The following is a 27,907-nucleotide window of genomic DNA, read 5'->3' as shown; positions in this document are numbered from 1 at the left end:
CCTCAGCCAGTGAAGCACCTGCCTTCGGGTCATGATCCTGGGTCCTGGGATTGATCCCCATGAGCCCCAAGTTGTTGGGCTTCCTGCTCAGTGGGGAGTCTCCTTCTTCTGCTTCTCCCCCTGCCCATGTTCTTTCTCTCAAATAAATAAATTTTTTTTAAAGTCTCCTATGGTTTGTGTCCCTTTCTGATTTCATCTTATTTTCCCTTTCTTCCTCTGTGATCCTCTTTTGTTTCTTAAATTCCACTTATGAGTGAAATCATGTAATTGTCTTTCTGTGACTTTCTTTGCTCTGTGTAATAACCTCCAGTTCCATCCACGTTGTTCCAAGTGGCAAGATTTCATTTTTTTTAAGATTTCATTTTTTTGATGGCTGAGTAATATTCCATTGTATGTCTGTATATATATATATATACACAGACACATACATAGTATGTCTTCTTTATCTATCCATCGATGGACATCTGGGCTCTTTCCTTATTTTGGCTACTGTGGACTTTGCTGCTACAAACATTTGGGTGCAGGTGCCCCTTCAGAGAGATACCAAATGTTTTGGGATGCAGGGGTGTGGTTATCGGATGGGTAGCGTTCTCCACTCACCACTGAAATTGGGGGGGAACAATTTTTTATTTAAGGAATGATCCCCAGGTAGATGATTTTTACAAGAGAAATTCTTATGATAGAAATAACTCTTCATAGATACCTATCTCTTCAGGTGGTCATAGCATGAGACTGGACAGTCTAATCCCATTGTGTGTGGATTTCCTATAATGTATTTTTCTTTCAAATGTCCTCAGGAGTTTTCCTATCTGCAGCACAACAGAGTGTCATTCTGGTTTGTAAGTAAAGAATCCTCCAACAAATCAGTTTTCTGCTGATGAGCTATAGGGAATAAGAAGTGAATCACCCCTATGCTTTTACTGGTAAACCAATGTGTTAATTAAAAGCCATTTTCACACTGAAGAGGTTTCTTTCACACACTAAGCGGTAAAGGATTTCATTTATTAGTTGATATTAAAGATTAGTACATATTAGTGGTGCTCAAGCAGGGGTGAGCTTGCAGTAGACATCAGAGAATGTATGGAGATATTTTTGGTTGTCAGTCTTTGGGGTACTACTGGCATCCAGTGCCCCACAATGTAACTACTGATATATTTATGAGGACCACATGAAATTTATGGAGAATAAACAACTCATGGAAAATTACAACTTAAGAACTGACATCAAAGGTGTCTTTGGGATACTTTTCTATTCAATAACATAGTATGCATTTATTTGAAATAGTTTTTTTGTGTCCCTTAGGAATATTTGACAGTTTTAACATTTCAAGTTCATTCGAAGGTATTTTAGTTTATTAGTTTCCATTATAACTAGGGTTCTTTCTTCCGTTATATCTTGTGATTGACTGTCACAGGAATTGAGGTCTATAAATTAGTACAATAGTCCAATAATGTTCCTCTCATTTCTTTTTTTTTTTTTTAAGATTTTATTTATTTGTTTGACAGAGAGAGAGTACAAACGGGGCGGGGGGGAGCGGCAAGCAGAGAGGAAGAAGCAGGTTCCCACTGAGCAGGGAGCCGATGTGGGGCTCCAGCCCAGGACCTCAGGATCATGACCTGAGCCAAAGGCAGACACGTAACCAATTGAACCACCCGGGGAACCCTCCTTTATCTTACTTTGCCTAACTTTATTGGCTGCTACCAGAATTTAATCAATTTAATATTTAGAATAATAATTATAGTGGAATTAGTAGATATCCTTTCCATACCAGTCATACTCTACTTCTGAGCCGAGATTAATCGACATTATTAACTTAGGAAATTCTCATTTGTTTTATTAAAAAATTTTACAAAACATACATGATGATGCCACCTGGGTGGCTCAGTTGGTTGAGCATCTGATTTGGGCTTTGGTCATGATCTCGGGTCCTGGTATTGAGCCCTGTGTTGAAGGCAGACATTTAACCAACTAAACTACCCAGGAACCCCTAAATGAATACAATCTTTTAAAAAAATACATGATGAATTATCAAATATATTTTAGGAATTTATGAAAATATGAGTTTTCCCTTTAGCTTTGCAGATGGGATGTAATCTATTGATCATAAGTATATGATTCCTAATACTGAATGATCCTTATAACTAGAAAAAAATCCTATGTGGACAAATCCTACTAGAAAAAAATCCTACCTAATATACTGGTGGATTCTAACATTTTATTTAGTTTTTTCCCTAAATATTCTTGACAGATATTACTTTAGGGGCTTAGTATTTACTTCTTGGGGAGTGTCCAATCTTTGGTGGGTTTTGGTTTCATTGTTGTCTTGGCTTCATAAAAAAGAACTTGGAAGCTTCTGTTCTTGTAAAAATTTTTAAATCAGAATTCCAAAAAAAACAAGTAAAAGCAATTATTATTACAGTTAGTTCATTTTTGAATTAAACATTTTGTGTGTTGACATAGTAACCACCACTGAAACTCTCATTCCTTTTCTTTTTTAAAAGATTTTATTTATTTTTTCATGAGAGATACACACACAGAGAGAGAGGCAGAGACACAGAGGGAGAAGTAGGCTCCCTGTGGGGAGCCTGATGTTACTCGACCCCGGGACCATGACCCAAGCCAAAGGCAGACGCTCAACCACTGAGCCACCCAGGTGCCCCTAAACTTTCATTTCTAAATGAAGAACAATTACCAAGTCAAAACCTCTGACTTAGAATAAAATTTCTGTATAGGTACTGTTGGGCTCTGTCTTTACCTTGAAATTTCACAGTAAGTTCTCTTAAGAAAATTAAGGTTTTTGCATCAATACAGAGAATAAACTCTGAATTATATTTGCCAGAGGGGGGACACATGGGTGGCTCAGCGATTGAGCATCTGCCTTTGGCCCAGGGTGTGATCCTGGAGTCCCGGGATCGAGTCCCACATCGGGCTCCCTGCACGGAGCCTGCTTCTCTCTGCCTATGTCTCTACCTTTCTCTGTGTGTGTCTCTCATGAAAAAATAAATAAAATATTAAAAAAAAAGATATTTGCCAGAGGGGAGGGAATATCAGGGATGGGGGGGATGAGAATAAAGGGTGAAGAGGAGTGGGAGGTACAGGCTTCCAGTAATGAAATTAATAAGGCATGAGGATGAAAGGTAAAAAGCACAGAGAATATAGTCAGTGGTATTGTAATAGACTTCTATGGTGACAGATGGTAGCTATACTTGTGGTGAACACAGCATAACATATGGATTGTCAAATCACCATGTTGTACACCTGAAACTAATATAACATTGTGTATAAACTACACTTTAATAATAAATGAAGAAATATCAAAGGGTTTCCAGCCTTCATTTTTTCCATTTAAAGGTCTTAATTTTCAGAGATTCTGGACAATGCATATACAGTAAAACACATGTTACTGTAAAATGAGAGCAAAAAGCTTATGTTCCTCTATGTGTTAACTCCTCTCTGGTTAATTTGAAGTATTTCCAAGTTCATGTCCAAACTGAGACAATGTTATAGCATATCTTAATAAAAATGTATAAGCATTACAAGATGTTAACAACTGATGCCAAAGTTGGAGCCCAGCCTTGTTTTAAAGGGACAGACTAGCATTTCCTCATACAGAAATGTGGAAAGAACATACCTGATCATGATCAACCTCTACGGGCTGCTTCTTAATGATCCAGGTGACAGACTCAGAGAGTGGAGGGGTAGTCAGGGACCCCGAGTAGGTCCAGTAATCTGGGCAGGCAGGCATCAGGCAGGAAGGATTGAATGACCCAAATTCCACAAGGGTGTCCTGGCCAAGAGAAGGGGTCACCGAAACTATCATTCAGCGTGAAAACCACTCAGGAATTGCAAGACAAGGCCCTGATTCCTGGGGACGCTGGGGACCAGCACTGGTCCAGAGGAGTTACAGGTACCTCTGGGTGCCTAAGGACAGAATCACACCCATGCTTTGTTCCTACATATAATCCACTGTGCAAGGTTCTCTTTTTTTTAAAAAAGAGACATAACAGATTTTAATTGAGACATAATTGACAACAGTATCATCCTGACAGTCCTCCACGGGAACACAGCAAAAACCAGCTTCTCCGCCCAGTCTAGTGAGTTTGCTGCAGGTGGTCTGCTCTGACCTCTTTGGGAGGCATCAGGTGGTAGCTGGTGCATGAACAAGGAGGCTCCTCTTTTTCAAGAAAAAGGAATAGAGTTCTCTTTTCTAAAACACAATGCAAATTCAGGGGAGCCAGGCCCCTGGGAGGAAAGGGGAGACAGAAAGAGGGGAGGAAAAAGAGGGAGGTGGAGGGAAAGAGGTAGTGAGGAGACAGCCAGGTGGGTGGAGGTGGGGGGAGAGAGAGAAGATGTGGACCCCCAGGGAACAGCCCCTTTGGGATCCTGAATACTGGACAGTTAACCCTGGGGCCTGCACAAAGGTAGATCGTGAAGGATATGGGTAACTGTTCTTTACAGCTAGCCAAGCCAAGGTTCTGTCAGACTCTTCTCTGCCCCCTGCCTGTGAGAGGGCAGGTAGAGTCAACAGGGCTGCTCTGGGTGCTTCCACGGGGACTCAGAAGGAGCAGAGAAGGGGACAGCGCTGTGTTCCCGAGTCCCTGAGCGCTGGGGCATGGCAGCAAAACCAGAGGTCAGTGCCCACCAACAGAATCATTTCTGTGGCCTTCAAGGTGTCCCAGGACCAGGGGCTCAACACACGCATCTTAAGTGGCAAGTTGTCTTCCGGGGCAACTTTCAAAGTGCCTTGTCAACGTCTTCACTCTGAGATCAAATGTAAGGTGTATTTCAAGTGATTTAGGGAAAATAGTATTACCTTATGCTTGACTGCACCGTATCCATCAATTTCTGTAGCTCTCTGTGATATGTAGCTATAGAATAATAAATGAGAAAATATTTTTAAAAATGAGATCTTACTCTAGTATTGTTATAGAATGTGAATTTGAATCAGATACTTGATTACCTAGAAACAATTTACAGTACTCAAACTTCATTTAAGCTGAAAATTTTGGATGTTACAAACATCACTGAATGAAAGCAGATATGCAACAAATGGGCAGGCTGTCTGCGGCCAGGCTCAAGCCCACAGGGTGCAGGGAAAGGTGGCCCTGCTGTTAGCCTTGTCCCCTGAGCCTCCCTGGCGCTTGGCCTCCAGGGGGTGCTGGTGGCTGAAGCTCTCCCAGCCAGCCCATGGTGTGGCCCAGCTCTCAGCTTCCGCCCAAGTCCTCAAGGACTCATTCCGGGTGCCTCAGTGGTATAACAATGTGTTCCAGTTTCTGTTCGGTGCTTTGACATCTGAAGCCTTTCTGACACAAGAGGGGTTGTCCCTCCCAGGGCTAGCTAATTCCAAGAGAGAACAAACACCTGGGAGAGTGCCCTTCATAAGGAAACCAACCAATCCAGAGCCCAACCACCTGCTTTATAGGGTTCTTACATGCTGAGTCACTAGTCCTGTGCCCTAACCTCCCCAGGACTAGGTAGCAGACAACTAGGGACAACCTCTATACCCTAGAGCCTACTGAAATTATTCAAAGCGGCCAATCTTCAGTCTACTTACACTATCTTATGCATCCCTTCCCCCAGAAACCACAACAGGCTCTCATCCACGATTTCTCCTCCTTCCCTTTGCCTCCTGGCCATCCCTGGTGCTTCCCCAGGTGGCCTGCCTTCTGGTTTTAGGGACTATAGGATAAAATGCTTCTTTCATGACAGTCATTTCCATGTCTGTATGTTTTACCCTACCTGATTAAAACAAATCTTGGGTACCCTTAAAACACTCAGACTCCAGAGCTTGCAGGAGGCTGCACCTGCTGAGCCTGCAGGAGCTCAGAGGCTCTGCACAGAGTGTGGTCCACAGATTTTCAATCCAGTTCTCCATCTGTCAGCGCTGTGACCTGGCAGGAAAGCACTTAACTTCACTCAGCTTCGCTTCATCTGAAAAATGCAGATGATAGTATCGTCATCAAAGACCTCTGGGGAAGTTAAATGAAGCACTTAGCAAATATATAGTCACATGGCACTCATAAATATTAGTTTCTTTCCAGATCACTTCCCAAAGCTGTTTGACTTTATGTTCTTATGCCATTTAGAATATATTAACTGATCTCACATTTTAACCATTATTTATTTAGCATTATCTGCCTTTATCCTTTTGTAACAGTGCCTACAAACAGAAAAGTAATGTAAACCACAAAGGTAATTTTCAAGTTTCTAGGAGCCATATCTAAAAAGTTTAAAGGGGCATCTGGGGGGCTCAGTTAGTTGAGTGGCTGCCTTTGGCTCAGGTTGTGATCCCAGAGTCCTAGAACTGAGCCCTGTGGCAGGCTCCCTGCTTAGTGGGGAGTCTGCTTCTCCTTTTCCTCTATTTGTGTGCTCTCTCTCTCTCTCTCTCAATAAATAAAATCTTTAAAAAAAAAAGTTTAAAAAAAGGTGAAATTACTTCTGATAACATTTTATTTTGCCAAATACATTGAAAAGATTGTCAATGTAATCAATACGAAAAATTACTGAGTTTCCATTTTTTTCCACAATAAGTCTTAAAAATCTGTTATGTATTTTACACACAATGCATCAAATTAGATGTTAAATTTTCATCAGAAATACTTGATTTGGGAGCACCTGGGTGGCTCAGTCAGTTAAGCATCTACCTTTGGCTCAAGTCATGATCTCAGGGTCCTGGGATTGAGTCCTGCTTCGGGCTCCCTGTTCAGCAGGGAGCCTGCTTCTCCCTCCCCACCCCCCCACCCTCCACTTGTGCTCTCTTTCTCTCTCTCAAATAAATAAATAAATAAAATCTTAAAAACAAAACAAAGAACTACTTGATTCAGATTTTACTTGAAAATATAGGTGCATATACTCAAGTTGTTCCAAACATTCCTAAAAGTTTTCAACAACTGAATTTAGTAACAGTTCTTAAATTTAATTAAAATAAAATTTAAAAATCCATTTCCTCAATTACACTAGCCACATTTCAAGCTTAATAGCCATACATGCCTTATGGATATGATATCGGACAGCACAGTTTTTTTTATATCATTTGAAATGTTATTTGTAACGATTTTGTATTTTAAGCATTGCTTATCTTACCAGTGTATTGATCCCAATATTCTTAAGTAACAATATCATAATGTTCAATCTTTCCGTTCTAGAATACAACACATCATTTAAAGTTGGTAAGATTTTTTTTACCTTTAAAAATATTCCTATTATAGGGGCACCCGGGTGGCTCAGTCGGTTAAGTGTCCAACTCTTGATTTTGGCTCAGGTCATGATCTCAGCATCATGAAATTAAGCCCTACATTGGGCTCTGCACTCAGCAGGGAGTCTGCTTGTTCCTCTCCCTCTGCTCCTGCCCTTGCTTGTGCTCTCTGTCTCAAATAAATAGATAAAATCTTAAAAAAAAAAATTCCTATCAGAGCCAAACCATCTTCCTCTAGTTGCTGTATCCTCAAAGCTTTGAAATTTGACTGCATTATGAAACAGCAAGTGCAGCTGAAACACTATTAAAAGAAAGATTAATGCCCGACCCTACAGGATTGCTTCAAAAGAAATCAACAGCCTTATTCAACCTACAATATTTAAACGTTTCCTCACCCAAAATAAAGCCACTGGGAAAAGCATATGATAATTTTTTTAAAGATTTTATTTATTTATTCATGAGAGACACAGAGAGAGGCAGAGACATAGGCAGAAGGAGAAGCAGGCTCCCTGTGGGGAGCCTGATGCGGGACTCGATCCCAGGGCCCTGGGATCACGACCTGAGCCAAAGGCAGGTACTCAACCACTGAGCCACCCAGGCACCCCAGCATATGACAATCTGATACAAAATGAGACAGAAATAAAGAAAAGGAAGCAATTTATGCAGGAGCAACAATTAATATTACTTTGAAATAAAGGGATTTATTTGATGAGAAAAATAGTATTTACATAGAAAAGTGGATAATATTTCAGTGAGGGATCAACATTTGTTCAATTCCCATCTTGATTTGCCAGAAACACTAAAGTCCAAGATCCATTGGCTTATCAAAAGTAGTAAAGATGCTTATCTTGAGAGAAGCAGATTCTCCCCATGGAAATTAAATAGGAGTTAAAGACACAATTCTTTGATGGATAACCACTCAAAATGTATTTCTATTTTTAATGTAATATTTAAAATTAAATTAGGGGAGAAGTTGTAAAATATATATATTTTTTATTTCCATACATGCTCCCTATACTTCCCTACAAATTATTCCTCATCCATGATTCATGACCTTTCTAGCATCAGCATCCCCCCAGCCTCCCAAGTGAGATGACGACTCAAGTATGTGGCTAACTTTGCCTTCTCCTCCCTTGAAGAGGAGTCTGTCTCCAAGTCCTGATGCTTTTTATGGAGAACAAGATGGAGTCAGTCAAGTCAAGCAGGGGCCTGTGTCAAGCAATGATGTGAGCAGTTAAGGGCAGTGCAGCGACCAGACAGCACCAAGACCAGCACCAGCTGACAACACCCCAGAACCGATACCAGGCAGAAGCAGAGGAGGTCTGCAGGGGCCCAGAACTGGTGATTAAATCCCTTTATCAAGAGAGGACTTTTGCAGCAACATCAGACTCCTGAGAATGACCCCTCTGTGTCTGAGCACTTGGAAAAGGCAGCCGCCGCCAAGGGCTGTGCCCGATGTGTCCCCCAACAGAACTGAGCCCCTCCACTGGACCCACCGATGCCCCAGCTCAGGGGTGCGCCCACAGCCCGACTTCGTGTTTGGTCCAGGAACTTCCTGCCCCCACCCCTCCTGTGGTTTACTGTGTGGCTTGTCTTCTGTCCTGCTCTGCGCACCGTGTAAGAAGCTGAGCTAGCCACGTGGTGGGGTGTCCTGGAGTGTGGACTCCTCACCCGCTTCACAATCATGTTACCCTTGCTCGGTGACCGACACCATGGAAAGAGACTGCCCACAGGAGCACCTTCCGAGCGTGCTCAGGACACCTTTATTTTAGAAATGCCTTTTAAAAACATGCTTTCTCTCTACTTCAATTGTTACAGGTTTCATTTAAGCTCCCACCATCTCATGCTTGGATTAATCTGACCTCGTGGACCGGCACTACTGACTGGGTTAATCTCAAAAAATAAAGCAATTGACTATTTAAATGAAACCATGCAAATAAATAAATAAATGAAACCATGCTGTGCCACACTGTCGCATAAAAATAACCAGTACTGATGAACCTATCTTCCATCTACCCCCCCAGCTTCAATGATCATCATTCTTCTTCCTGTCTCTCCCTAAAATGCACAGTCTGCATTCCGGCCACTTCGTTTTTGGCCATTTTCTGAACATCTGCTTTTGCACATGATTTTCCCTCAGTCTCCAATGCTCTTCTGATTAATCCTCTTGACAAACTCTGACACATCCTTCAATACTCGAGATAAATGTCCCCAGATAAAGGAAATTCTCAACTTTTAATATTTGTGGGCCCTGCTCCTGGGCGCCCAGGAAAGCTCTCCTTTAACATTTACCAAGGTCAAAATGACTCAGCAAAACCTCAGAGTATGAGCTCTCTTTCTGCCCTGAGCACACAATGTATATCTGCTCTGTTAAATAAAATAACCAAAAGGGTGCATTCTGAGCACAACAGATAAGAGGAAGCAAGAACTTCCCTGGTTCTCTCCCGGTTATTAAAGTCATACAGCTCTGCATATACTAGAAATTTAAGGGCTGCAACCTCCTGAAACATCGATCATTTGTAACTTTTTAAAAATATTATAACTTACGTATATAAAATGTATATAACCCTTCATCAAATGATCCTTTACTAGAAGCACTCTCCTCTTTGTGAAGGTGGTGTTTCCTGGGCAGCTGTCCTCACTTGGGCTGGAATAAAACTTTTTTTTTTAAGAAATTCTAAAAGGTTCATTCTGCATTGACACCTCTCCTTGGGTGAAATCATAGACTCCTCTGGGCAATCTACATCATCTACATCATCCCCTCCTCTGTGGTGCCACAGCACTTTTAAAAACCCTTTCTCAATCACACTTGCTTTATAACTCTAATTTCATGCATGCATCTCTCACTAGACTTTGAATGCTGGGAGGTCAAGAATCTACTTAGCATTCCTGGCACCTACTGCAATGCCTGGTACATGTCTGGCACGTAGTCAATACAGAATGAATAAATAAATCACTAATTGACAAAATACATACATGTTATTAGCTGACTAAAAATGTAAAGTGTCTTTTTCTTGTTTGACTCTGCTTTTGCTCTGCATTGCAATCTTATCATTTAAAATCTGGCTAAACAGTATTACTATTTAATATAGGAGCTATTTGTAATGTCAACAAGCAGAGGAAGGTTAGCACACATTCAACACGCACAGAAAACAAATTTCAAATGAAAGTAATTCAAATGAACAATAAATATATATGTAAAATTTCATAAAAAATAAATTCAAATATAAAATTTTAAATAAAAATTTAAATATAGAATCTATCTATATTTACCTACCTATCCATCTCTAAATAGAAAATACCACTCATACCAGAAGGAAACATGCATGAAAATGAAAAGGCACAAGGTTCATACACTCAAAAAACTCTAATGGTGATGCAGCAATTTCACTTTGGGGTATATATCAATGGAAAGAACATTTTGGAAGATATTTTGTACACTCAATGATCATAGCAGCATTGTTCACAATAGCCAAAAGGTGGCTACAACTCAAGTATACATAGATAGTGAATGGATAAACGAAATGTGGTCCATCCATGCAATGGAATATTATTCAATCTTTAAAAGGAAGGAAATTCTGGGGCACCTGGGTGGCTCAGTGGTTGAGCGTCTGCCGTTGGCTCAGGTTGTGATCCTGGGGTCCTGGGATTGAGTCCCACCATCAGGCTCCCTACAGGGAGCCTGCTTCTCCTCTGCCTATGTCTCTGTCTCTCTCTCTTTGTCTCTCATGAATAAATAAATTTTAAAAAATCTTAAAAAATAAAAGGAAATTCTGACACTTGTTATAACACAGGTGATCCCTGTTGACATTATGCTCAGTGAAATCAGCCTGTCATAAAAAGGCAAATACTGTGTAATTCCACTTATGTGAGGTATCTAGTAGTCAAATACAGAGACAGAAAGTAAAACGGTCACAGCCAGAAGCTGAGGGAAGGGGAAAACGGGGAATTATTAAGTAATAGGGTTTCGTTTTGGAAAATGGAAAGTAATAGAGACAAATGGCAGTGCTGGTTGCACGACAGTGTGACTGTACTTAACACCACTGAACTGAATGCTTCCAAATGGTTAAGATGATAAATTCCACGTTCTGTGTATTTTACCACACTGAAGAACGAAAAGCTAAGTGCAATGCATCCCATGCCACTGCTCAAAGAGGTCCACGTTCCTATGGAGGCGGTGTGGTGTGGCCTGTGCTGATGCTGACCCGAAGCTGTCCCTTCAACTCCAGACAAGACCACCATCTGGCTCTAACCTGATTTACCTGTACAATCTTCAAATTCAATGAGGAAAGAGTACCTGTTATTCCAGACATGGAGGCAGGTGGTCAGGTCGTAAGAGATGGTGAGCGTTTTGTTTTGTTTTAAGATTTTATTTATTTATTCATGAGAGACACACAGAGAGAGGCAGAGACACAGGCAGAGGGAGAAGCAGGCTCCATTACAGGGAGCCCAACGTGGGACTCAATCCTGGGGCTCCAGGATCAGTGAGCGGTTTTAAGGCAGGATCAAAGACACTATCCCTCCACTGGATGTTGATGGGCGACTGGCGCTCACCCACCGGGACCAGGTTCACACTCTCCCAGAGCAGGTGCACTAGGAGAAAGCACATCGGGGCTTATGGTCAAGACGTCCGCTATACGGGATCACACAGCGGGCAATGCCAGTTGTGGGGGCTGCCGAGGCTGATGGAATCGAAGCCTGAGGGATCAGCCACGTGGGGGCCGATGGCACGGACCAAGGCTCCTCAGGGAGCACTGGGCACAGGGGCAGCCTGCTGCGTTGTCAGCGCAGGCAGCTCGGCCCACCCTCTCGGCTCGCCTAAACCAAGCACTGCCCGGCCTTGTGCCAACAGTAGGACGTGCCAACAGTAGGACGCATGCAGATGAGCACCGTGGGGAAGGAGCGTGGTCTCCAAAGAGGCTCTTTCTTTCCCGATAATTTTCTGAGCCCCACCCACCAACCCAGGTTTACATGCAAATACAGAGCCATGCAATTTTCCCTCTCGAATTTCTTTTCAACAAAGGCCATGGGGGAAGAGGAGGAAGAAGTTTTGGAAAGCAAGTGCTAACTGAAGCACTCTATGTTTTTCATTGCTTGGCTAGGAGAAATAAAGGCTTATGTGGCATGCGTCTGTAATTTAGTTTGCAATTTTGAAGATTTCTGGATTTATCCAATTATTGTGTTATATTATTATAGGCTTCCGACTGAGATGAGGGCAACACTCTAGGGTTTTGGAAAAATGGGGATCCCTGGGTGGCGCAGCAGTTTGGCGCCTGCCTTTGGCCCAGGGCGCGATCCTGGAGACCCGGGATCGAATCCCACGTCGGGCTCCCGGTGCATGGAGCCTGCTTCTCCCTCTGCCTGTGTCTCTGCCTCTCTCTCTCTCTGTGACTATCATAAATAAATAAATAAATAAATAATAAAAAAAAAGGAAAAATGAAGGAAGGTACTGATGAATCTGGGGAGGAAAAGGAGTGATTTCTTCTTAGTTTGACATATGCTTACCTTACGAATAACACTGCCACTCATTTTACCACCAAAAAAAAAAAAAGGTTTTTTGGGGGGTTGGGGGCGAATAGCAAAGCATTACAATCTGGAACAAGCAAGCTATGGTAAAACCACAGACAAGTCCAGAGAGCAAAGATGAGGGCTGCTCCTTTACAGAGTGAAGGAGGAAGCTGGGAAGGCCTTTAGAAACAAAAAGTCCACTGGAGGAATCTGGGAGCTGGAAATATAGTGGCTTCTTCTTTTTTTTTTTTTTTTTTAAGATTTTATTTATTTATGTTGGAGAGGATCTGGAGAAAGGGGAACCCTCCTGCACTGTTGGTGGGAATGGGAACTGGTGCAGCCACTCTGGAAAACTATGTGGAGGTTCCTCAAAGAGTTAAAAATAGATCTGCCCTACGACCCAGCAACTGCACTGCTGGGGATTTACCCCAAAGATTCAGATGCAGTAAAACGCCGGGACACCTGCACCCCGATGTTTAGAGCAGCAATGTCCACAATAGCCAAACTGTGGAAGGAGCCTCGGTGTCCATCAAAAGATGAATGGATAAAGAAGATGTGGTCTATGGATACAATGGAATATTACTCAGCCATTAGAAATGACAAATACCCACCATTTGCTTCGACGTGGATGGAACTGGAGGGTATTATGCTGAGTGAAATAAGTCAATCAGAGAAAGACAAACATTATATGGTCTCATTCATTTGGGGAATATAAAAAATAGTGAAAGGGAATAAAGGGGAAAGGAGAAAAAATGAGTGGGAAATATCAGAAAGGGAGACAGAACATGAAAGACTCCTAACTCTGGGAAACGAACTAGGGGTGGTAGAAGGGGAGGAGGGCGGGGGGTGGGGGTCACTGGGTGACGGGCACTGAGGTGGGCACTTGATGGGATGAGCACTGGGTGTTATTCTATATGTTGGCAAATTGAGTGCCAATAAAAAATACATTTATAAAAAAAAGATTTTATTTATTTATTCATGAGAGACAGAGAGAGAGAGAGTGGGAGGGAGGCAAAGACACAGGCAGAGGGAGAAGCAGGCTCCATGCAGGGAGCCCGACATGGGACTCAATCTCGGGACTCCAGGATCACGCCCTGGGCCAATGGCAGGTGCTAAACCGCTGAGCCACCCGGGGATCCCCCTGGCTTCTCATTCACGGCCTGAGTTGTAACTGTTTCTCACTGGCTGAGCTCTTGCTGGGGAAGAAGGGGTAGTCTTCCTTCCTCAGGCTGATACAGTGGATTAGTAGCTGAAGTAGTGTCCCAGTGCAGTGTTTATTTCTTCCTGTTGGGTCTGCAACTGACTAGGAGAGCTCCTGACTCCACTACAGGTTAAGGTGTACACACGGAATTATCCTGATTTTCCTACAGAGGGTCAAGCACCGGGTCTTCATAGTAAGTCCTAGATAAATCTCAGTGGATTACCTGTAATGCACATAGAGCTGTTGAGACATCCATGCATGATGGATAGAACTACATGCGTAATTTGGGGTGCCCCTGTGCTCTGCCCCTTAGGAGCACCACAGATGGGTAAAACCAAGACCAATAGGAAAACCAGAAGAAATGTGCTTCGAGATAAATCACTACCAACGACACTCTGTACCTCACTCCACTGCTAAGAAGGAGAGTAAGAATCTGAGAAAGTGATTAGGCAGCTGCTACTCAGCCAACCCACTCTGTATGGCAGGTTCACAGAGACCCCTTTTTTCATAAAAAAACAAAAAAACAAAAACAAAAAAAACCACCCAAAACCCCTAGTTGCTTCTAGTTTACCTTTACAAAGGAGGGATTTGTTTTGCTTGGGTAGCTGCTAAAATCTAAAATTCAAAATCCTAGCCGAATGGGTTTTTTTTTGGGGGGGGGGAAGGATAGGGCAAAAATGAGATAGAGGGTTCTCCTGACAGTAGACCAGTGGTTCTCAACAGAAGGGAGCAACGCTGCCCCCAGAAGACATTTGGCACTGTCTAGAGATAGTTTTGATTGTCACAGCTGGAAGAGTGCTGCTGACATCTAGTGGATAGAGGCCAGGCATGCAGCTGAACATCTTAAAATGCACAGAATTACAGGACCCCAAACATCAATGAAGTTGAGAAACCATGGTCTCTGCAAACTTAGGGCATTTTTTTTTTTAACGATTTATTTCCATCTTTGCCCTCCATCTTGTCCGCTGACCTGTCTCGGGCTATGTGTTATGGATCCCTTGGAAATTAATATTCATACCTTAGAATAGCCAAGGCCAGAATGCGAGGAGGTTTGCTTCAGCCTCTCACGAATCTGTCAGAGATGACACAGTCTCTTTCCTTTCCCTGACACACAGATGGTGTCACAAGGTTAAATGTTAGCTGTAAAATTAGGTGTGTGCCAACCCTTTGAAATGCATGTGAATCCTATGCCCTCACTACAGTGCCCCCTGGGAGTCTCCTCACTCTATAAAATCTGTGGACCAAGGTCCAGACTTCGCAAATAGCTAGCTGTGTCTCACTGGATTGTCACCAGCTTGACACCTTGCAGTAAGTTACTCTGAATAAAACTCTGTGTAAACTGTACAGAGTGGCTTGCTTTGTTTTCTGGTCTCGAAGTGCCTTCTCAGGTTGGGGGAAGCTTTACTATCCCTCTCCCACCTTCTAACACAAGTAAACAGCCCCGATTGAGTTTTCAAGATGCCTGGCACAAAGAGACCTTGCAACTCCATCCCCTGTAAGACACTCAGACTGTGGCTGAGGGTTTGAGAATTCACTCTTCAAAACCAATTCACGAGGGTCTCCTGTAAAGACTAGGCAAGAAGGAAACTAACAAGCAGATCCCCAAGATGATCTCTCCTTTCGCTTTGACTTGCCCCTCACACTGCATTCAGGAAATGCCCAGAAATGCCTATTCTCACCCAGGCAAACACTGCCCCCCCCCCCCCAACTGGGCCTATTCCTTTGTTGCTCTGTAAGGACTGTAATGCTCCTATCAATTTATGCCCTTTGGTTTATAAGTTCAGCAGCTTCTGGAAGGTTTTCTCGCCCCCATCACTTCCTCCTTTGGGAATCCAGACCCCTTCCCCCCATCCCCCCCTTGGTGGCTGTCACCTTAGCAAAGCCAGCCTTTCCCAAGGGGTTTGTTTTGCAAGATAAACTGTTGTGAGAGATACATTCACATTTTTGTTCTTTCCTCCTGTGGGAGCTAAGGGCAGGCCACCCCAAAATGTGCCACCTTGGCATATTATTTCAAACCACAGTTACTTAAGAAACAGCCAGTGCAAGAACACTTGGAACCCCCCTTTGCCTCCAAAAAGCAGGAAATAAATCTCCCCTGTGGAAGGTACCTTTCCCACACCAGGAGGTAGAGAGACAAACCTTATCACCAGAGACAGGAAATTCAGAGCTGAGAAGATTGTATAGACAACCTTTGCTCCTTTTACTAATTTACTACTCCAGCCCAAATTCTGTTTAGAATTCCTTACTAACTGAAGATCCTCAATAAGGTTTTCTTTGTCCTGCCAATTCCCCACAGAGTTATTGTTTCTTTGTCGAAACAGTATAAATACTGCCCACTTTGGTCATTTGTATGTTTTTTTTTTAAAGATTTTATTTATTTATTCATGAAAGACACACACACATATACAGAGAGGTAGAGACACAGGCAGAGGGAGAAGCAGACTCCATGCCAGGAGTCCGATGAGGAACTCAATCCCGGGACTCCAGGATCATGCCCTGAGCTGAAGGCAGGCGCCAAACCGCTGAGCCACCCAGGGACCTGGTCATTTCTTTGGATGACAATTTTATTACTGGGTCTCTGTGTGCCTGTAATTAAACTTTGGGTTTGTTTTTTGTTCTCTTGTTGATCTCTCTCATGTCAATTTAATTTAGTCCAGTGAAAACTTTGAAGAGTAAAAGAAAAATTTCCTCTCCAATACTCCCATCATCTTCCTCCACATTAACAAAATACAGATTGAAATTTGCAGTTGCTTACACTTTTCCTCAAAATAGGAAGAGGATTGAGTGTTCTGATTAATAGTGTCTTCATTTCATTTTCAGGTTCTTCTCACATGGAGGAAAATAAAATAAACAGGAATGGTGATTTTATCAACCATGGTTTCAGTAAGCAGAGCTACACTGTCGTTAGGAAGGTGTCACTAATATACTGCTAATGAGCAACAAAATCCTTGTCGGTTCCATAGTGAAAATGTGCTTGGTTCTAGTTCTTATTAATAGGAGTAGTCCTGGTTTTGATTTATTTTGTGTTTGTATCACCCTATGTCTCCAGCCTCAAGACTGTCCCTCTTTCAACTCTTGAAACGTAGAAAAAGCACATTCCTGCCTTAGCCCCTCAATTCCTGCTCCTCCTCCTCAGAAATTAATTTTCACTCATTCAGCTCAGGGCTGGCTCCTATTATTGGCTTATCACCTCTTCAGCAAAAGTGTCACCTCCTCACCTTTTTGATTATCCTATTATATGATCCCCTCTCTTTTTTTAAGTCGTAACATTCTGACATTTTCCTTCGAAACATTTATTACACAGATGTAATTATCATATGCATGCATGCTTATTATCTGCCTCTCCCAGTGTTGTATCAACCCCAAGAAGAAATGAAGTGGTTTTTTATCAATGCTTGTTCACTAAACATGTAAGATAAAGAGCATTGTTGAGAAGGTTCCAGTCTTCTATCATCTTTATTCCTCTTACCCTAATGATCACATTACATTTTCTTTAAGGATCTTTCATGCTTATCTCTTCCTTGCCTTGTCCATGACCAGCAGCCAGGTCAGGCCCCTACACTCTAGACTTCATACCATGTCCTTTGGTCTCAATACCCTCTACTAGGTTTTACCATCCGACCATTTTCCTAAATTACCACCTTTATCATATTGTTCCTGGTTTTTTTTTTTAAGATTTATTTATTTATGAGAGACAGTGAGAGAGAGAGAGAGAGAGAGAGAGAGAAGAGAGAGAGAGAGGCAGAGACACAAGCAGAGGGAGAAGTAGGCTCTTCGCAGAAGCCTGATGTGGGACTCAATCCCAGATCCCAGGATCATGACCTGAACCAAAGGCAGCCACCCAACCACTGAGCCACCCAGATGTCCCATGCTGTTCCTATTTTAAAGTCTGTATGTCAAATCCTAATTTGTGTCCAGTGCCAAGGTTTTCCTATGAGGAACCCATCTTAGCTACCTAAATTTCCTTTCTCTTCATTCTTCCCAAACTCTGGTCTTGCCATGCTATTCTAGAACCTTGCCATGCTATTCCCCTTGGTCATTCAAAATGAGATATGCTATAAATGTAAAATACCCATTGGGCTTTGAAGACTTAGTACAAAATAAAGAATGTAAACTATTTTGATGATTTTTATATCAATTATACGTTAAAGTGATATTTTGGATATACTAAGTTGAATATATCAGTAAAATTAATTTTGTCTGTATACTATATTTCATCTATATATTTCCTGTATAGAATTTCATAACTGAACACATTTGTTTTTCCTTCAGTTTTACTGACATACTATTTGTTCCTTTTTAAATATGGTTATTGGAAAATATAGAATTGCCCATATGGCTCGTATTGGTGGCTCACATTATTTATCTATTGGACAATCTCACTGGCTTTTTCTCCTGTGCCTTGCCCTGTTACTGTCCTTTTTCTTGAGATGTGCGATTTCCTCATGTAATTTAAGATCCCTAGTAGGCCTAGCTAGGGCTGGGCACAGTGATAGGATTCACAGGGACAGCTTCCTCCCACAGGATATTGCTAAGAAAGATCACAAATTGTCTTCTCAGAACATGAGAGCTATAAAAGACATTCTGATGCTGAGCCCAGGCAAGTGCAGCATACACATGCAGTTCTCAGCACAGGAGACTAAAGCCCACAGTTCCTAACACTCCTTATAGCTGCTGACACCCCTGAGGCCATTAACATAATTTCAAGGGGCTCTTAACCAGTCCATTGTTTCTCAGGATTATTCAAAAGTTAATAGAAGACAACACAGTCGGGGTATCCCAGCTTGTTTTATCTAGGGATTAATAAAACTTTCTGTTAAGACATTGTAAAACAAGCTTTTTAATACTGTTGTCCAGGCTTTGTGTTCATCAAGGTTTAATAGGAGAAATAATAGAACATTTTACTAATACAGTTATGATACAGACCAGTCCTATCAAATCAAAGTTTCTCTGATGATGGAAAGTTTCAATATGGTAAGTGCTAGCAATACGTGGCCATAAAATTATAATAAATTTACATTTACATGAAAATACACACATGGGTCCAGTGGCTAGATTTTATATAGTGCCATTCTATTCCATGTTATTCTAAAAAAATGTTTCTTGGGATCCCTGGGTGGCGCAGCAGTTTGGCGCCTGCCTTTGGCTCAGGGCATGATCCTGGAGACCCGGGATCGAATCCCGCGTCAGGCTCCCGGTGCATGGAGCCTGCTTCTCCCTTTGCCTGTGTCTCTGCCTCTCTCTCTCTCTCTCTCTCTCTCTCTGTGTGACTATCATAAATAATAAATAAAAATTAAAAAAAAAATTTAAAAAAAATGTTTCTTTTCCTTCTAAAAGTAAGGAGATCGTGAAGAATCACTGGAATAACAACAAATCTGTACCATTTCCACTCTAGTTGATACTCTTTATGTTTCATTAAATTAAAAATTAACATTATTAAATTTATTTTCCTTTTTTTTTTTAATTTTATTTATTTATGATAGTCACACAGAGAGAGAGAGAGGCAGAGACACAGGCAGAGGGAGAAGCAGGCTCCATGCACCGGGAGCCCGATGTGGGATTCGATCCCGGGTCTCCAGGATCGCGCCCTGGGCCAAAGACAGGCGCTAAACCGTTGCGCCACCCAGGGATCCCTTAAATTTATTTTCCTATGCTTGAAGATCTCTAACATTTTTTTCCTGTGACAATGAAACTAAATTTCACTAGATGATATACTAAGTGAAATTGATTTTATTTGCATATTGGGTAATAGATGCAGGACTGTCAATGTTTACTGTCTGCTACTTGAGATAACAGCGAACAGCAATCTGAATTGACAGACAACGATTCCCTGGGAGGTGGGGAGCAGAGTGTGAAGGTGAAGCACAGACATAGACAGGCTCTAGTGAAATGCTGCTTTCTGAATTTGCCATATCCTCCTCTTTCCTTTACTCCTCATTCTACGTACCCCCATTTTAAAAATGGCCAAACATCTGAGGGAGGCACTGACTGAGTTGATAATGATGATAAAGACGGTGATGATGATAATCATAGTACCAGAAGTAACCTGCCAACACAGTCCTCACTGTGTGGCAGGTACTAGCAAAGGGCTTTCCATGTTATCTTTTTTAACCCTCAGCGATGTTGGGTTGTTCTTGGTCGCAAGTGTGCAATGGGCCTTCTGGTTACTTCCTATTACGGCCCTGAAAGGAACAAAGGAGGGCTCCGGGCAGAACCCTTTACAACCAGCAACAGTGGGCTGTTAAGTTGCCAGACACAATACATATTGTCCTTACAACTCAAAGGCAGAAGGTCTGGGATTTAGGAACAGGACATACTCAGTGGCTCAGGGCAGCAGAGACTATAAAATTCCCCCCAGTGAAAACAGGGAGGAGGGCCAGTGCATCATTCCAAAAAGTAAAATCAAATCATGATCGTCACATGTTTTTTCTTAGTAACTTATAAATAAGAACATTTCAGGCAGCCTGGATGGCTCAGCGGTTTAGCGCCACCTTCAGCCCAGGGCCTGATCCTGGAGACTCAGGATCCAGTCCCACGTCACACTCCCTGCATGGAGCCTGCTTCTCCTTCTGCTTGTGTCTCTGCCTCTCTCTCTCTCTGTGTCTCTCATGCATATATACATAAAATCTTAAAAATAAATAAATAAATAAATAAATAAATAAATAAATAAATAAAAAGAACATTTCATCTGAGGTGGGAAATCAATCAAGGGAAGCCCCCACAACTCCCAAGCCACTACTTTTTGGGTCTGTCAATACTAAAAGAAGCAAACTATTCTGAAGTCATTAGCATATTGAATTTTATACCTTCAAATTTCATCTCTTTGTAAATAAAAACAAACAAAAATCAAGAAAAACTCCCACACAAACACAAAATATTAGTAACTAGACAAATACTATCATTTTTTTCCCCTCAATTTAAGCTTCAGACCGCAAATGTAAATGTTGGGAATAAGCCATTAGAGTAATATGTGAGTCTACTGGTAGGAAGCCACCCCTAGCAACCAGAAACGTATGGCTCCAGCCAGTTTATTCTAATGAGAACAGAGTCAATGTTGGAGAAAACAAAATAAACCTAAAATAAAAATATATTTATGAAGCAGCTTTAAGGCCATGAACTTAACCAGATTAGCATTACTAATGAATTCATTTTCTTATGTGTAATATAGGGTTAAAGAAAAGAAATCTAAGGAGGAAAAGTTAAGAACCTGAAATTTTGAAGCAAGCCAACATTTGAAACTCTGTTAACTCATGGAGAAAAGTGGGAAATATATAAAATATTCCTAGCCTTTTCTTTAACTCCTCTCTCCACTAACACATACGTTATCCTCCTACAATCTCATTGGTTCTTTACCAGGGTTATTTTATTCCTCAGTGGATATTTAGAATGTCATTTAACACCTACAGTGCACACTGCACCCACAACAACACAGAATGACCCATCCCCCATGTCAGTAGAACCTCGGTGGACAATCCCTGCACCACAGGGACACGGCAGGGAACCGGTATTTCAGGAGGGGGATGAGATACAAGAGGTTTCAGGAAAGACCATCTGCTGCCTCGATTAATATGCTGTGTTTATGGCAGAGCCCATTTGGGTAAGCTGGTCAACCAGAACGAACTCTGCAATTTGTGACTTGAGAAAGAATATTTCAGACTGTGAAGCTACTGACCTGCTTACAAACATTAACATGCAATTTCCAGAACATTAAGACTCTCAGAAATAATTCGCAGTCTGTGGATCGTTTGTAAGAAGACTGTTGCTAACAAGAACAATACAGAACAGGGGCAGCCCCGGTGGCGCAGCGGTTTGGCGCCGCCTGCAGCCCAGGGCGTGATCCTGGAGACCCCGGATCGAGTCCCACGTCGGGCTCCCTGCATGGAGCCTGCTTCTCCCTCTGCCTGTGTCTCTGCCTCTCTCTCTCTCTCTCTCTCTCTGTGTCTCTATGAATAAATAAATTTAAAAAAAAAATCTTAAAAAATAAAAGACCAATACAGAACAGGTTCCAAGCTATTTGAAACTGGAATACATCTCATCCTATTTCTGCATGACATCATTTTCACATGGTAAACTTTGTCAAGAAAACGACTTTCCAAATCTTTTTATGGTAATCATTTTGCAATATATGTGTATCAAATCAGCACATTGCACACCTTCGACTCACACGAGGTTATGTGGCAATTATATGCCAATAAACCTGGGGAAAAAGAATTTTCCACGTTTATTTTAGAAGACAAATAGAGAAACAAGTAGTTATTCTCATGGTTCTGAAGGTACACAATCCCACTCTGGAATGCCACTGACACTATACAGATAAACACAGGACACGTGACTGTCACGTAACAGCAAGCCTCTCGCTCTCTTTTCAAAGATTTATTTGAGGGCAGCCCAGGTGGCTCAGCAGTTTAGCACTGCCTTCAGCCCTGGGCGTGATCCTGGAGACCCAGGATTGAGTCTCACGTCAGGCTCCCTGCATGGAGCCTGCCTCTCTCTATCTCTCGTGAATAAATAAATAATTGTTTTTAAAAAAACAAAAATTTATTTGAGAGAGTGAGTGAGTGAGCATGGATGAACAGAGAAGGGGGGATGAAGGGGCAAAGGGAGAAGGAGAGAGAATCTCAAGCAGACTCCAAGCTGAGCCTGGAGCTTGAGGTGGGGCTCAATCTCACAACCCTGAGATCATGACCTGAGCTGAAACCAAGAGTCGGACACTTAATGGACTATACCACTCAGGTGCCCCAACCTCTCACTCTCTTTAAGGCAGCAGTGTACTCACAGGCTTGGTTCCAGGTTTCGTTACGTGCAGCTGCAGGGCCTTCCTGGCATGAACGTGGGGATCTGGAATCTTCTCCAAAGTGACTTGCATGGAGAGGCTTGAAGAATGACCCTCAGGCTACTCATCACTGCCATGTTTAGCCTGAAATCTTGATTGGGCCCCAAATAACTTGCAGGAACCTAATAACCTAGAGGCAGGAGGACAGAAGAGGAAAAGCTGTAAACAACTGAGACTGGCCATCAAGTGGAAACCTCTAAGCAGGACAACATTCAGACTATGAGTACACACGGTTGGGGGAGGGAGGAGGGCGGGCTGAGGGGGGAATGAGTCGGTAATCTACTCCTCTTCCTGAAACTCACTGGTCAACTCCAGGAGGATAGTTTCTTTTGCTGTGATGTCCACTTCCCACTCCTGCCTGCACAGCAGCCACATGGACTCTGTTTCTTCCCTCTCCCGAAGCTCCCTCCAGCCTAAGGGCTTGTGCAGATGCTCCTCCTTCCCTGGACCACTTGTCCTCCATCTGCGCCTGGTTCGTTCCTCCCCTCTCCTCAGGTGTTCCGCTCCAGCATCACTTCCTAGAACCTCCCCTGACCACAGGCTCAGCCCAGCACCCTCTTCACCTCCCTCACGGTGCTTCTTGCAGTTGAACACCTCCTCAGGAACGTACATTGTGACGCCACCTCCCCAGCACCCCAGCCCCGTGGCAGTAAGGGCCATGTCTGTCTCTGCCACAGCCGCATCTCTTGGGGACACAGGGCCTGGCACATGATGGCCGCTCAGTGACCTGGGCACACTTCCTCGGTGATGGAGATGTGCATCCCGATTTCAAGGACTGCAAACTGTGAAGTGGTGGCCAGCATGTTCTTGGACAGTAGGAAGGGCTCTCCCTAGAGGCCACCATCACCCAGTTGTGGGGTTACTTATACTTCTGAAACACTTTTAAATGCTTGCTGTTTCAGACGAGGGCCTCGCATCCCTACCTCTCAGAGGTGAAGGACCCCCAAAGTTCTCCCCGACCTGCAGGGGGAACACACCCGAAGATGAACCTAAGCTGGTCTCACAGGGATGGGAATTCTGCTGTAAATGCTTGCACTTCTGCGCTGATTGCTATTTCCTTTGTTCCAGGAACCATGCTGGGGGCTGGGATGCAAAGCACAACAAGGCACGAACTGGACCCTCCACGTGTGCAATTCACTTCTCCCCCTTGGAGCCTCTTGAAATGCACATCATATGGCAAGGAAAATGATCCAGGGCTCCTCAGGTTCTGCCTGTGGCCTACCAGAGACCTCTCAACTGTCTGGCCGTGGTGGCGGGCAAGCGGGGACCCAAAGTCACAAAACTGAAATTGAGGATGCACTGAACCCACATGTCATTTACAGATCAGAACTTTTTTCTGCATATCACCTTTCTGAGAAAAGTATAAGGTACAAAAAAAGCACATTATGATCCCCAGCAATGCTGAGCAAGGCAGAAAAGTTGATTTCATCCTCCTCGCTTCATGTATCTCACTATTAATTGACTGTGAACCTGCTCTTCTCCCCTGTTTTGCTGCCTCAAACTTGCCAGTTCCAAGCTAGAGGAAAGAGGGCTATACCCAAGCGCAAGGAGAGAGGAAAAAAAAAAAAGAAAACAACACACCTGAGCTGTGTCCACTGAAAGCAGGAAGCAGAGTTACTTCCTATTATGGCCCTGAAAGGAACAAAGGAGGGCTCCGGGCAGAACCCTTTATGACCAGCAACAAGCCATGTGTCGGGACAACTGCGAAGTAAAGGGTAATAAACAGCTAGCCTTGCAACCTGGTTCCACGCACTCTATGGTATACATCACTTTGCCAATGAACACACTGAAGTATGTTAGCCAGTTGGGCTGCTCTACCAAAATGCCATAGACTGAGTGGCTTAAACAACAGACACTTACTTATTTTGCACAGTTCTAAGGGCTGGAAATCCAAGATCAACGTTCAGGCCAATTGGTTCCCGGGGAGAACCCACTTCATAGCTTGCTAGACAGCTACCTTCTCACCAAGTCCTTACATGATACACAGCAAGCTCTGGACTCTCCCTTTTCTTTAAGGACACTAATCCTATCATGGAGCACGATGATCTGATAACCCTAATTATGGTCACAAAGGCTCCATCTCCTGGCACCATTTGATTGGGTGTTAGCGCTTCAACAAATGGAGATTCCTTTAACCATCCTTCATTCAATCCATCATTCTTTTATCTTTTCATTCACCAGGTCATCAATCAAAGGTCTATTAAATACCAGACACTGTTCTAGGATCATTAGAGGAATAAAACAAAGTCCCTACTCTTGTGGAACTTACATTCCAGTAGGGGAGCAGACAATAAATAGCAACGTAATACGTAAGTCAGCCATATAGACAATTAAACTATGTTCAAGGAAAAGTAGAGCAGGATAGAGTAAATTTGGAAGTGCCACTGGGAAAGGAGTGTTGCATTTAAAATAAACTGCTCAGGGACGGCTGGGTGGCTCAGTGGTTGAGTTTCTGCCTTTGGCTCGGTGTGATTCCAGCGTCCGGGATCCAGTCCTGCATCGGGCTCTCCACAGGGAACCTGCTTCTCCCTCTGCCTGTGTCTCTGCCTGTCTCTTTCATGAATAAATAAAATCTTTAAAAATAAATAAAATAAAGTCAACTGCTCAAAGGAGGCTTTATTGAAAATTGAGCTAAAGATTTAAGAAATGAAGGATTTAGTAATAGGGCTATCAGCAAAAGGATACTCCAGGAAGAGGGAATTGCCTGTGCAAAGACTGAAATGGGGACGTGTCTGGCACATACAAAGGGATAGTAAGGCGGCCAGCATGGCAGGAATAGTGTACTAGGAGGAGGGTAGGAGGAGATAAGGTGGAGAGGTAATGCATGCCAGATCGTATAGATTTCTAGGCCACTATAAAGGGTTTTTTCTCTAACTCAGGGTTTCTCAATCTTGATATTATTGACATTTGACCAGGTAACTCCGTGTTGAGGCTGTCCTATACACTGTAGGATGTCGAGCAGCATCCCTGGAGGAGATGAAAAGGGAAGTAGTTGTTGAAGAAGGCCCCGTGACTTTATGGCTGGATGATGCTGGTGGTAGAATGAGGATGACTGCCTGAAGAGAAAGAAGCTGGCAAAAGGAGCAAGTGGGAAAGAAAGATGACAGTCTTCCTGCTAATTCTATGGATTTGAGGTCCAAGGGGACAAATCTAGGAGAGTTGCCAGGGCAGCTCTGGTGCTCAGCAGAGAGCGTGAGGCTAGAGAGAGATTTTCATTCCCAAAATAGTCAAGAATAGTGCAGCTCTTTACTAAGACCCAGAAAGGAGAGTGGGTGTGGTGAACTTTGGTTCATTGTCAACTCCAAAGCAGGCTGAGAACAATGACAGTTCTCAGGGACCTGCAGGGGCAGGTTGTGGGGCAGCTTTTCTCACCAGAAATATTGGACTTCTCTCCATATTCCGGCAAGACTTTTAAATAGAGTGGAGATGGCCAGATTAGCAGTAAAGGACGAAGGGAAAGCAGAAAGTAATGTGGCTTTCAGTGGCTGACAGAAAATTAATTCCACCCAAATTAGTGGAATTCTTCGCTATCGTCCTGCATTTCTCAAGCTTTTGCAGCAAAATTAAATGAGAAGGAATTACACTGATAATAAAGAGTTTCCAACAACAACAACAACAACAAAGAGTTTCCAACAGCTTCAGCACAGTAGCTTTTAACTCGTGCTACAAAAAAATCAGAGCCACCAACAACGTTCATGTTTTGTGGGTTCTTTCCCTCCAGATCTGGGGCAGGGCAAAAAGGAAAAGGAGACAACTGAGAAGAGAAAACTCAGATATGCCCACCTGACAGAGCTAAGCTGATCCCCTGCCCTGGTGTGGCTGTGACTCTGCCCATAGCTTTTGGCATGGTCAAGGGGGGGAGAGCAACGATGCAGATGTGAGTCCCAGCCTGCTGCGCCTGGGTTTCTGGAACTGCAACTCCCCACCTCCCAAAGAGTCTGGGACAGCTGATCTACCGTTAAATGGACAAGCCCCTAAGAGGATGTAGCTGCCTGGTGACCTTCACAGTGGAGTAACAGGGTCAGAGTAGGGACAAAGCGATCTCCTGCTTCCTCCTCCCCGCTCTACAGAGAAGCCCGGCGGGGACTGCAGCCATCCTCGCGGAACCGCCAGCCTGTTGCAGCTTCAGGGCCCATCGCAGAGCATGGTCGTGAGGGGAAGAGGGCGGTCCTCTCTAATACGGCCACGCGTGCTCCCTACTCCTTATGCTGTAATCGCCGCCGGATCTTACCCGAAAGTTTCCCTGACCGCGGACCCCTCCGCTCTGCACTGAGGAGACTCATGCGCGCGGCCATCTTGGCTACGTCCGGTTACGATTCGCCACGCCCCTCACGCCGGGTACGTCATCTCGCTTAGTTACGTCATGCCACGTCCCCGTCGCCCGGGCCCAGGTCTCCGACAAAGCAGCTTAAGTCCTTGGGCTCGCTCACCGCGTCGGAGCCAGAATCTGCTCTCCATGCACCCAGAATCTGGGTCTGCACCCGTTCTCTGCCCTGGCTACACCTCTACTGCTGTTGCTCCGGGCCTGAAGTTGCGGCCGCGCGCTTGCGCACTAACTTGGCCCCGCCTCTGCCTTCTGCCTGGACCCACCCCCGCTTCGAGCTGGCGCTACTCCGGGGCCCCGCCTCTCCACGGGTCTTCTCCACATCCTTGTTATCCCCGGGATCAAGCTCATTCCTCTGAACCCACGTCTCTCCCTTGTGCCCACGTTCCTCCTTTCCACTCTGGTAATTCCTCTGCCCTTTGCTCGAGCTCACCTCGTCCGCAGTCTCGACCAACTCTGTCAGGCCCTTACAAGCGGTCACGCCCCCCCTTTCACGCACTAAGTCCAACTTTTTCGGGTTACGCCCCTGGGCCATGCCTAGGCCACGCCCTTCCCGACTGGGCCGTCGCAGACGCTCTTTCCCACGGTGTCCAGGCCCCGCCCCTCACGCCGGGTCACGTTCCTTCCCTGCTTTCCACGGGCCTACCTCATGGCCTATCCCAGCGCCCCGCGGCACGACGCGGAGATCCACATTGGCCGCGCCCCCGCAGCGTCTGCGCGTTTGTGGCGATGCGTCGCGGCCGCTCCCTGGGTTCTCAGGACCTCCGGGTTTGCGTCGGCTATGACCGGGCCGCGCCTCCTGCTCTCCCTCTGCTGGCGGAGCTCGGCCCCGAGAAGCTGCTCAAG

The 27,907-nt window shown here is 43.9% G+C and overlaps 1 long non-coding RNA gene across 5 annotated transcripts; it reads right to left on the bottom strand.

Annotated features, from left to right (window-relative positions):
* Positions 1-305: 305 nt before the first annotated feature.
* On the bottom strand, positions 306-27,907 carry LOC121483287. 5 transcript variants are annotated; one of them, XR_005985723.1, is made up of 7 exons: positions 26,969-27,479; positions 22,681-22,867; positions 5,740-5,931; positions 4,814-4,868; positions 3,632-3,787; positions 704-882; positions 306-602 (listed from the first exon to the last, which is right to left on the bottom strand). It is a non-coding gene; the product is annotated as an uncharacterized LOC121483287 (long non-coding RNA). The 5 variants fall into 5 exon arrangements; XR_005985724.1 differs by lacking the exon at positions 26,969-27,479 and adding an exon at positions 27,708-27,907 and having other exon boundaries at positions 306-882; XR_005985725.1 differs by lacking the exon at positions 26,969-27,479 and adding an exon at positions 27,495-27,623 and having other exon boundaries at positions 306-882.

This window comes from Vulpes lagopus, chromosome X (assembly GCF_018345385.1).
Source record: "Vulpes lagopus strain Blue_001 chromosome X, ASM1834538v1, whole genome shotgun sequence".
NCBI classification, from domain to species: Eukaryota; Metazoa; Chordata; class Mammalia; order Carnivora; family Canidae; genus Vulpes; species Vulpes lagopus.
Note: the sequence above shows the minus strand (reverse complement) of the source record. Positions and strands in the feature narration are given on the sequence as shown.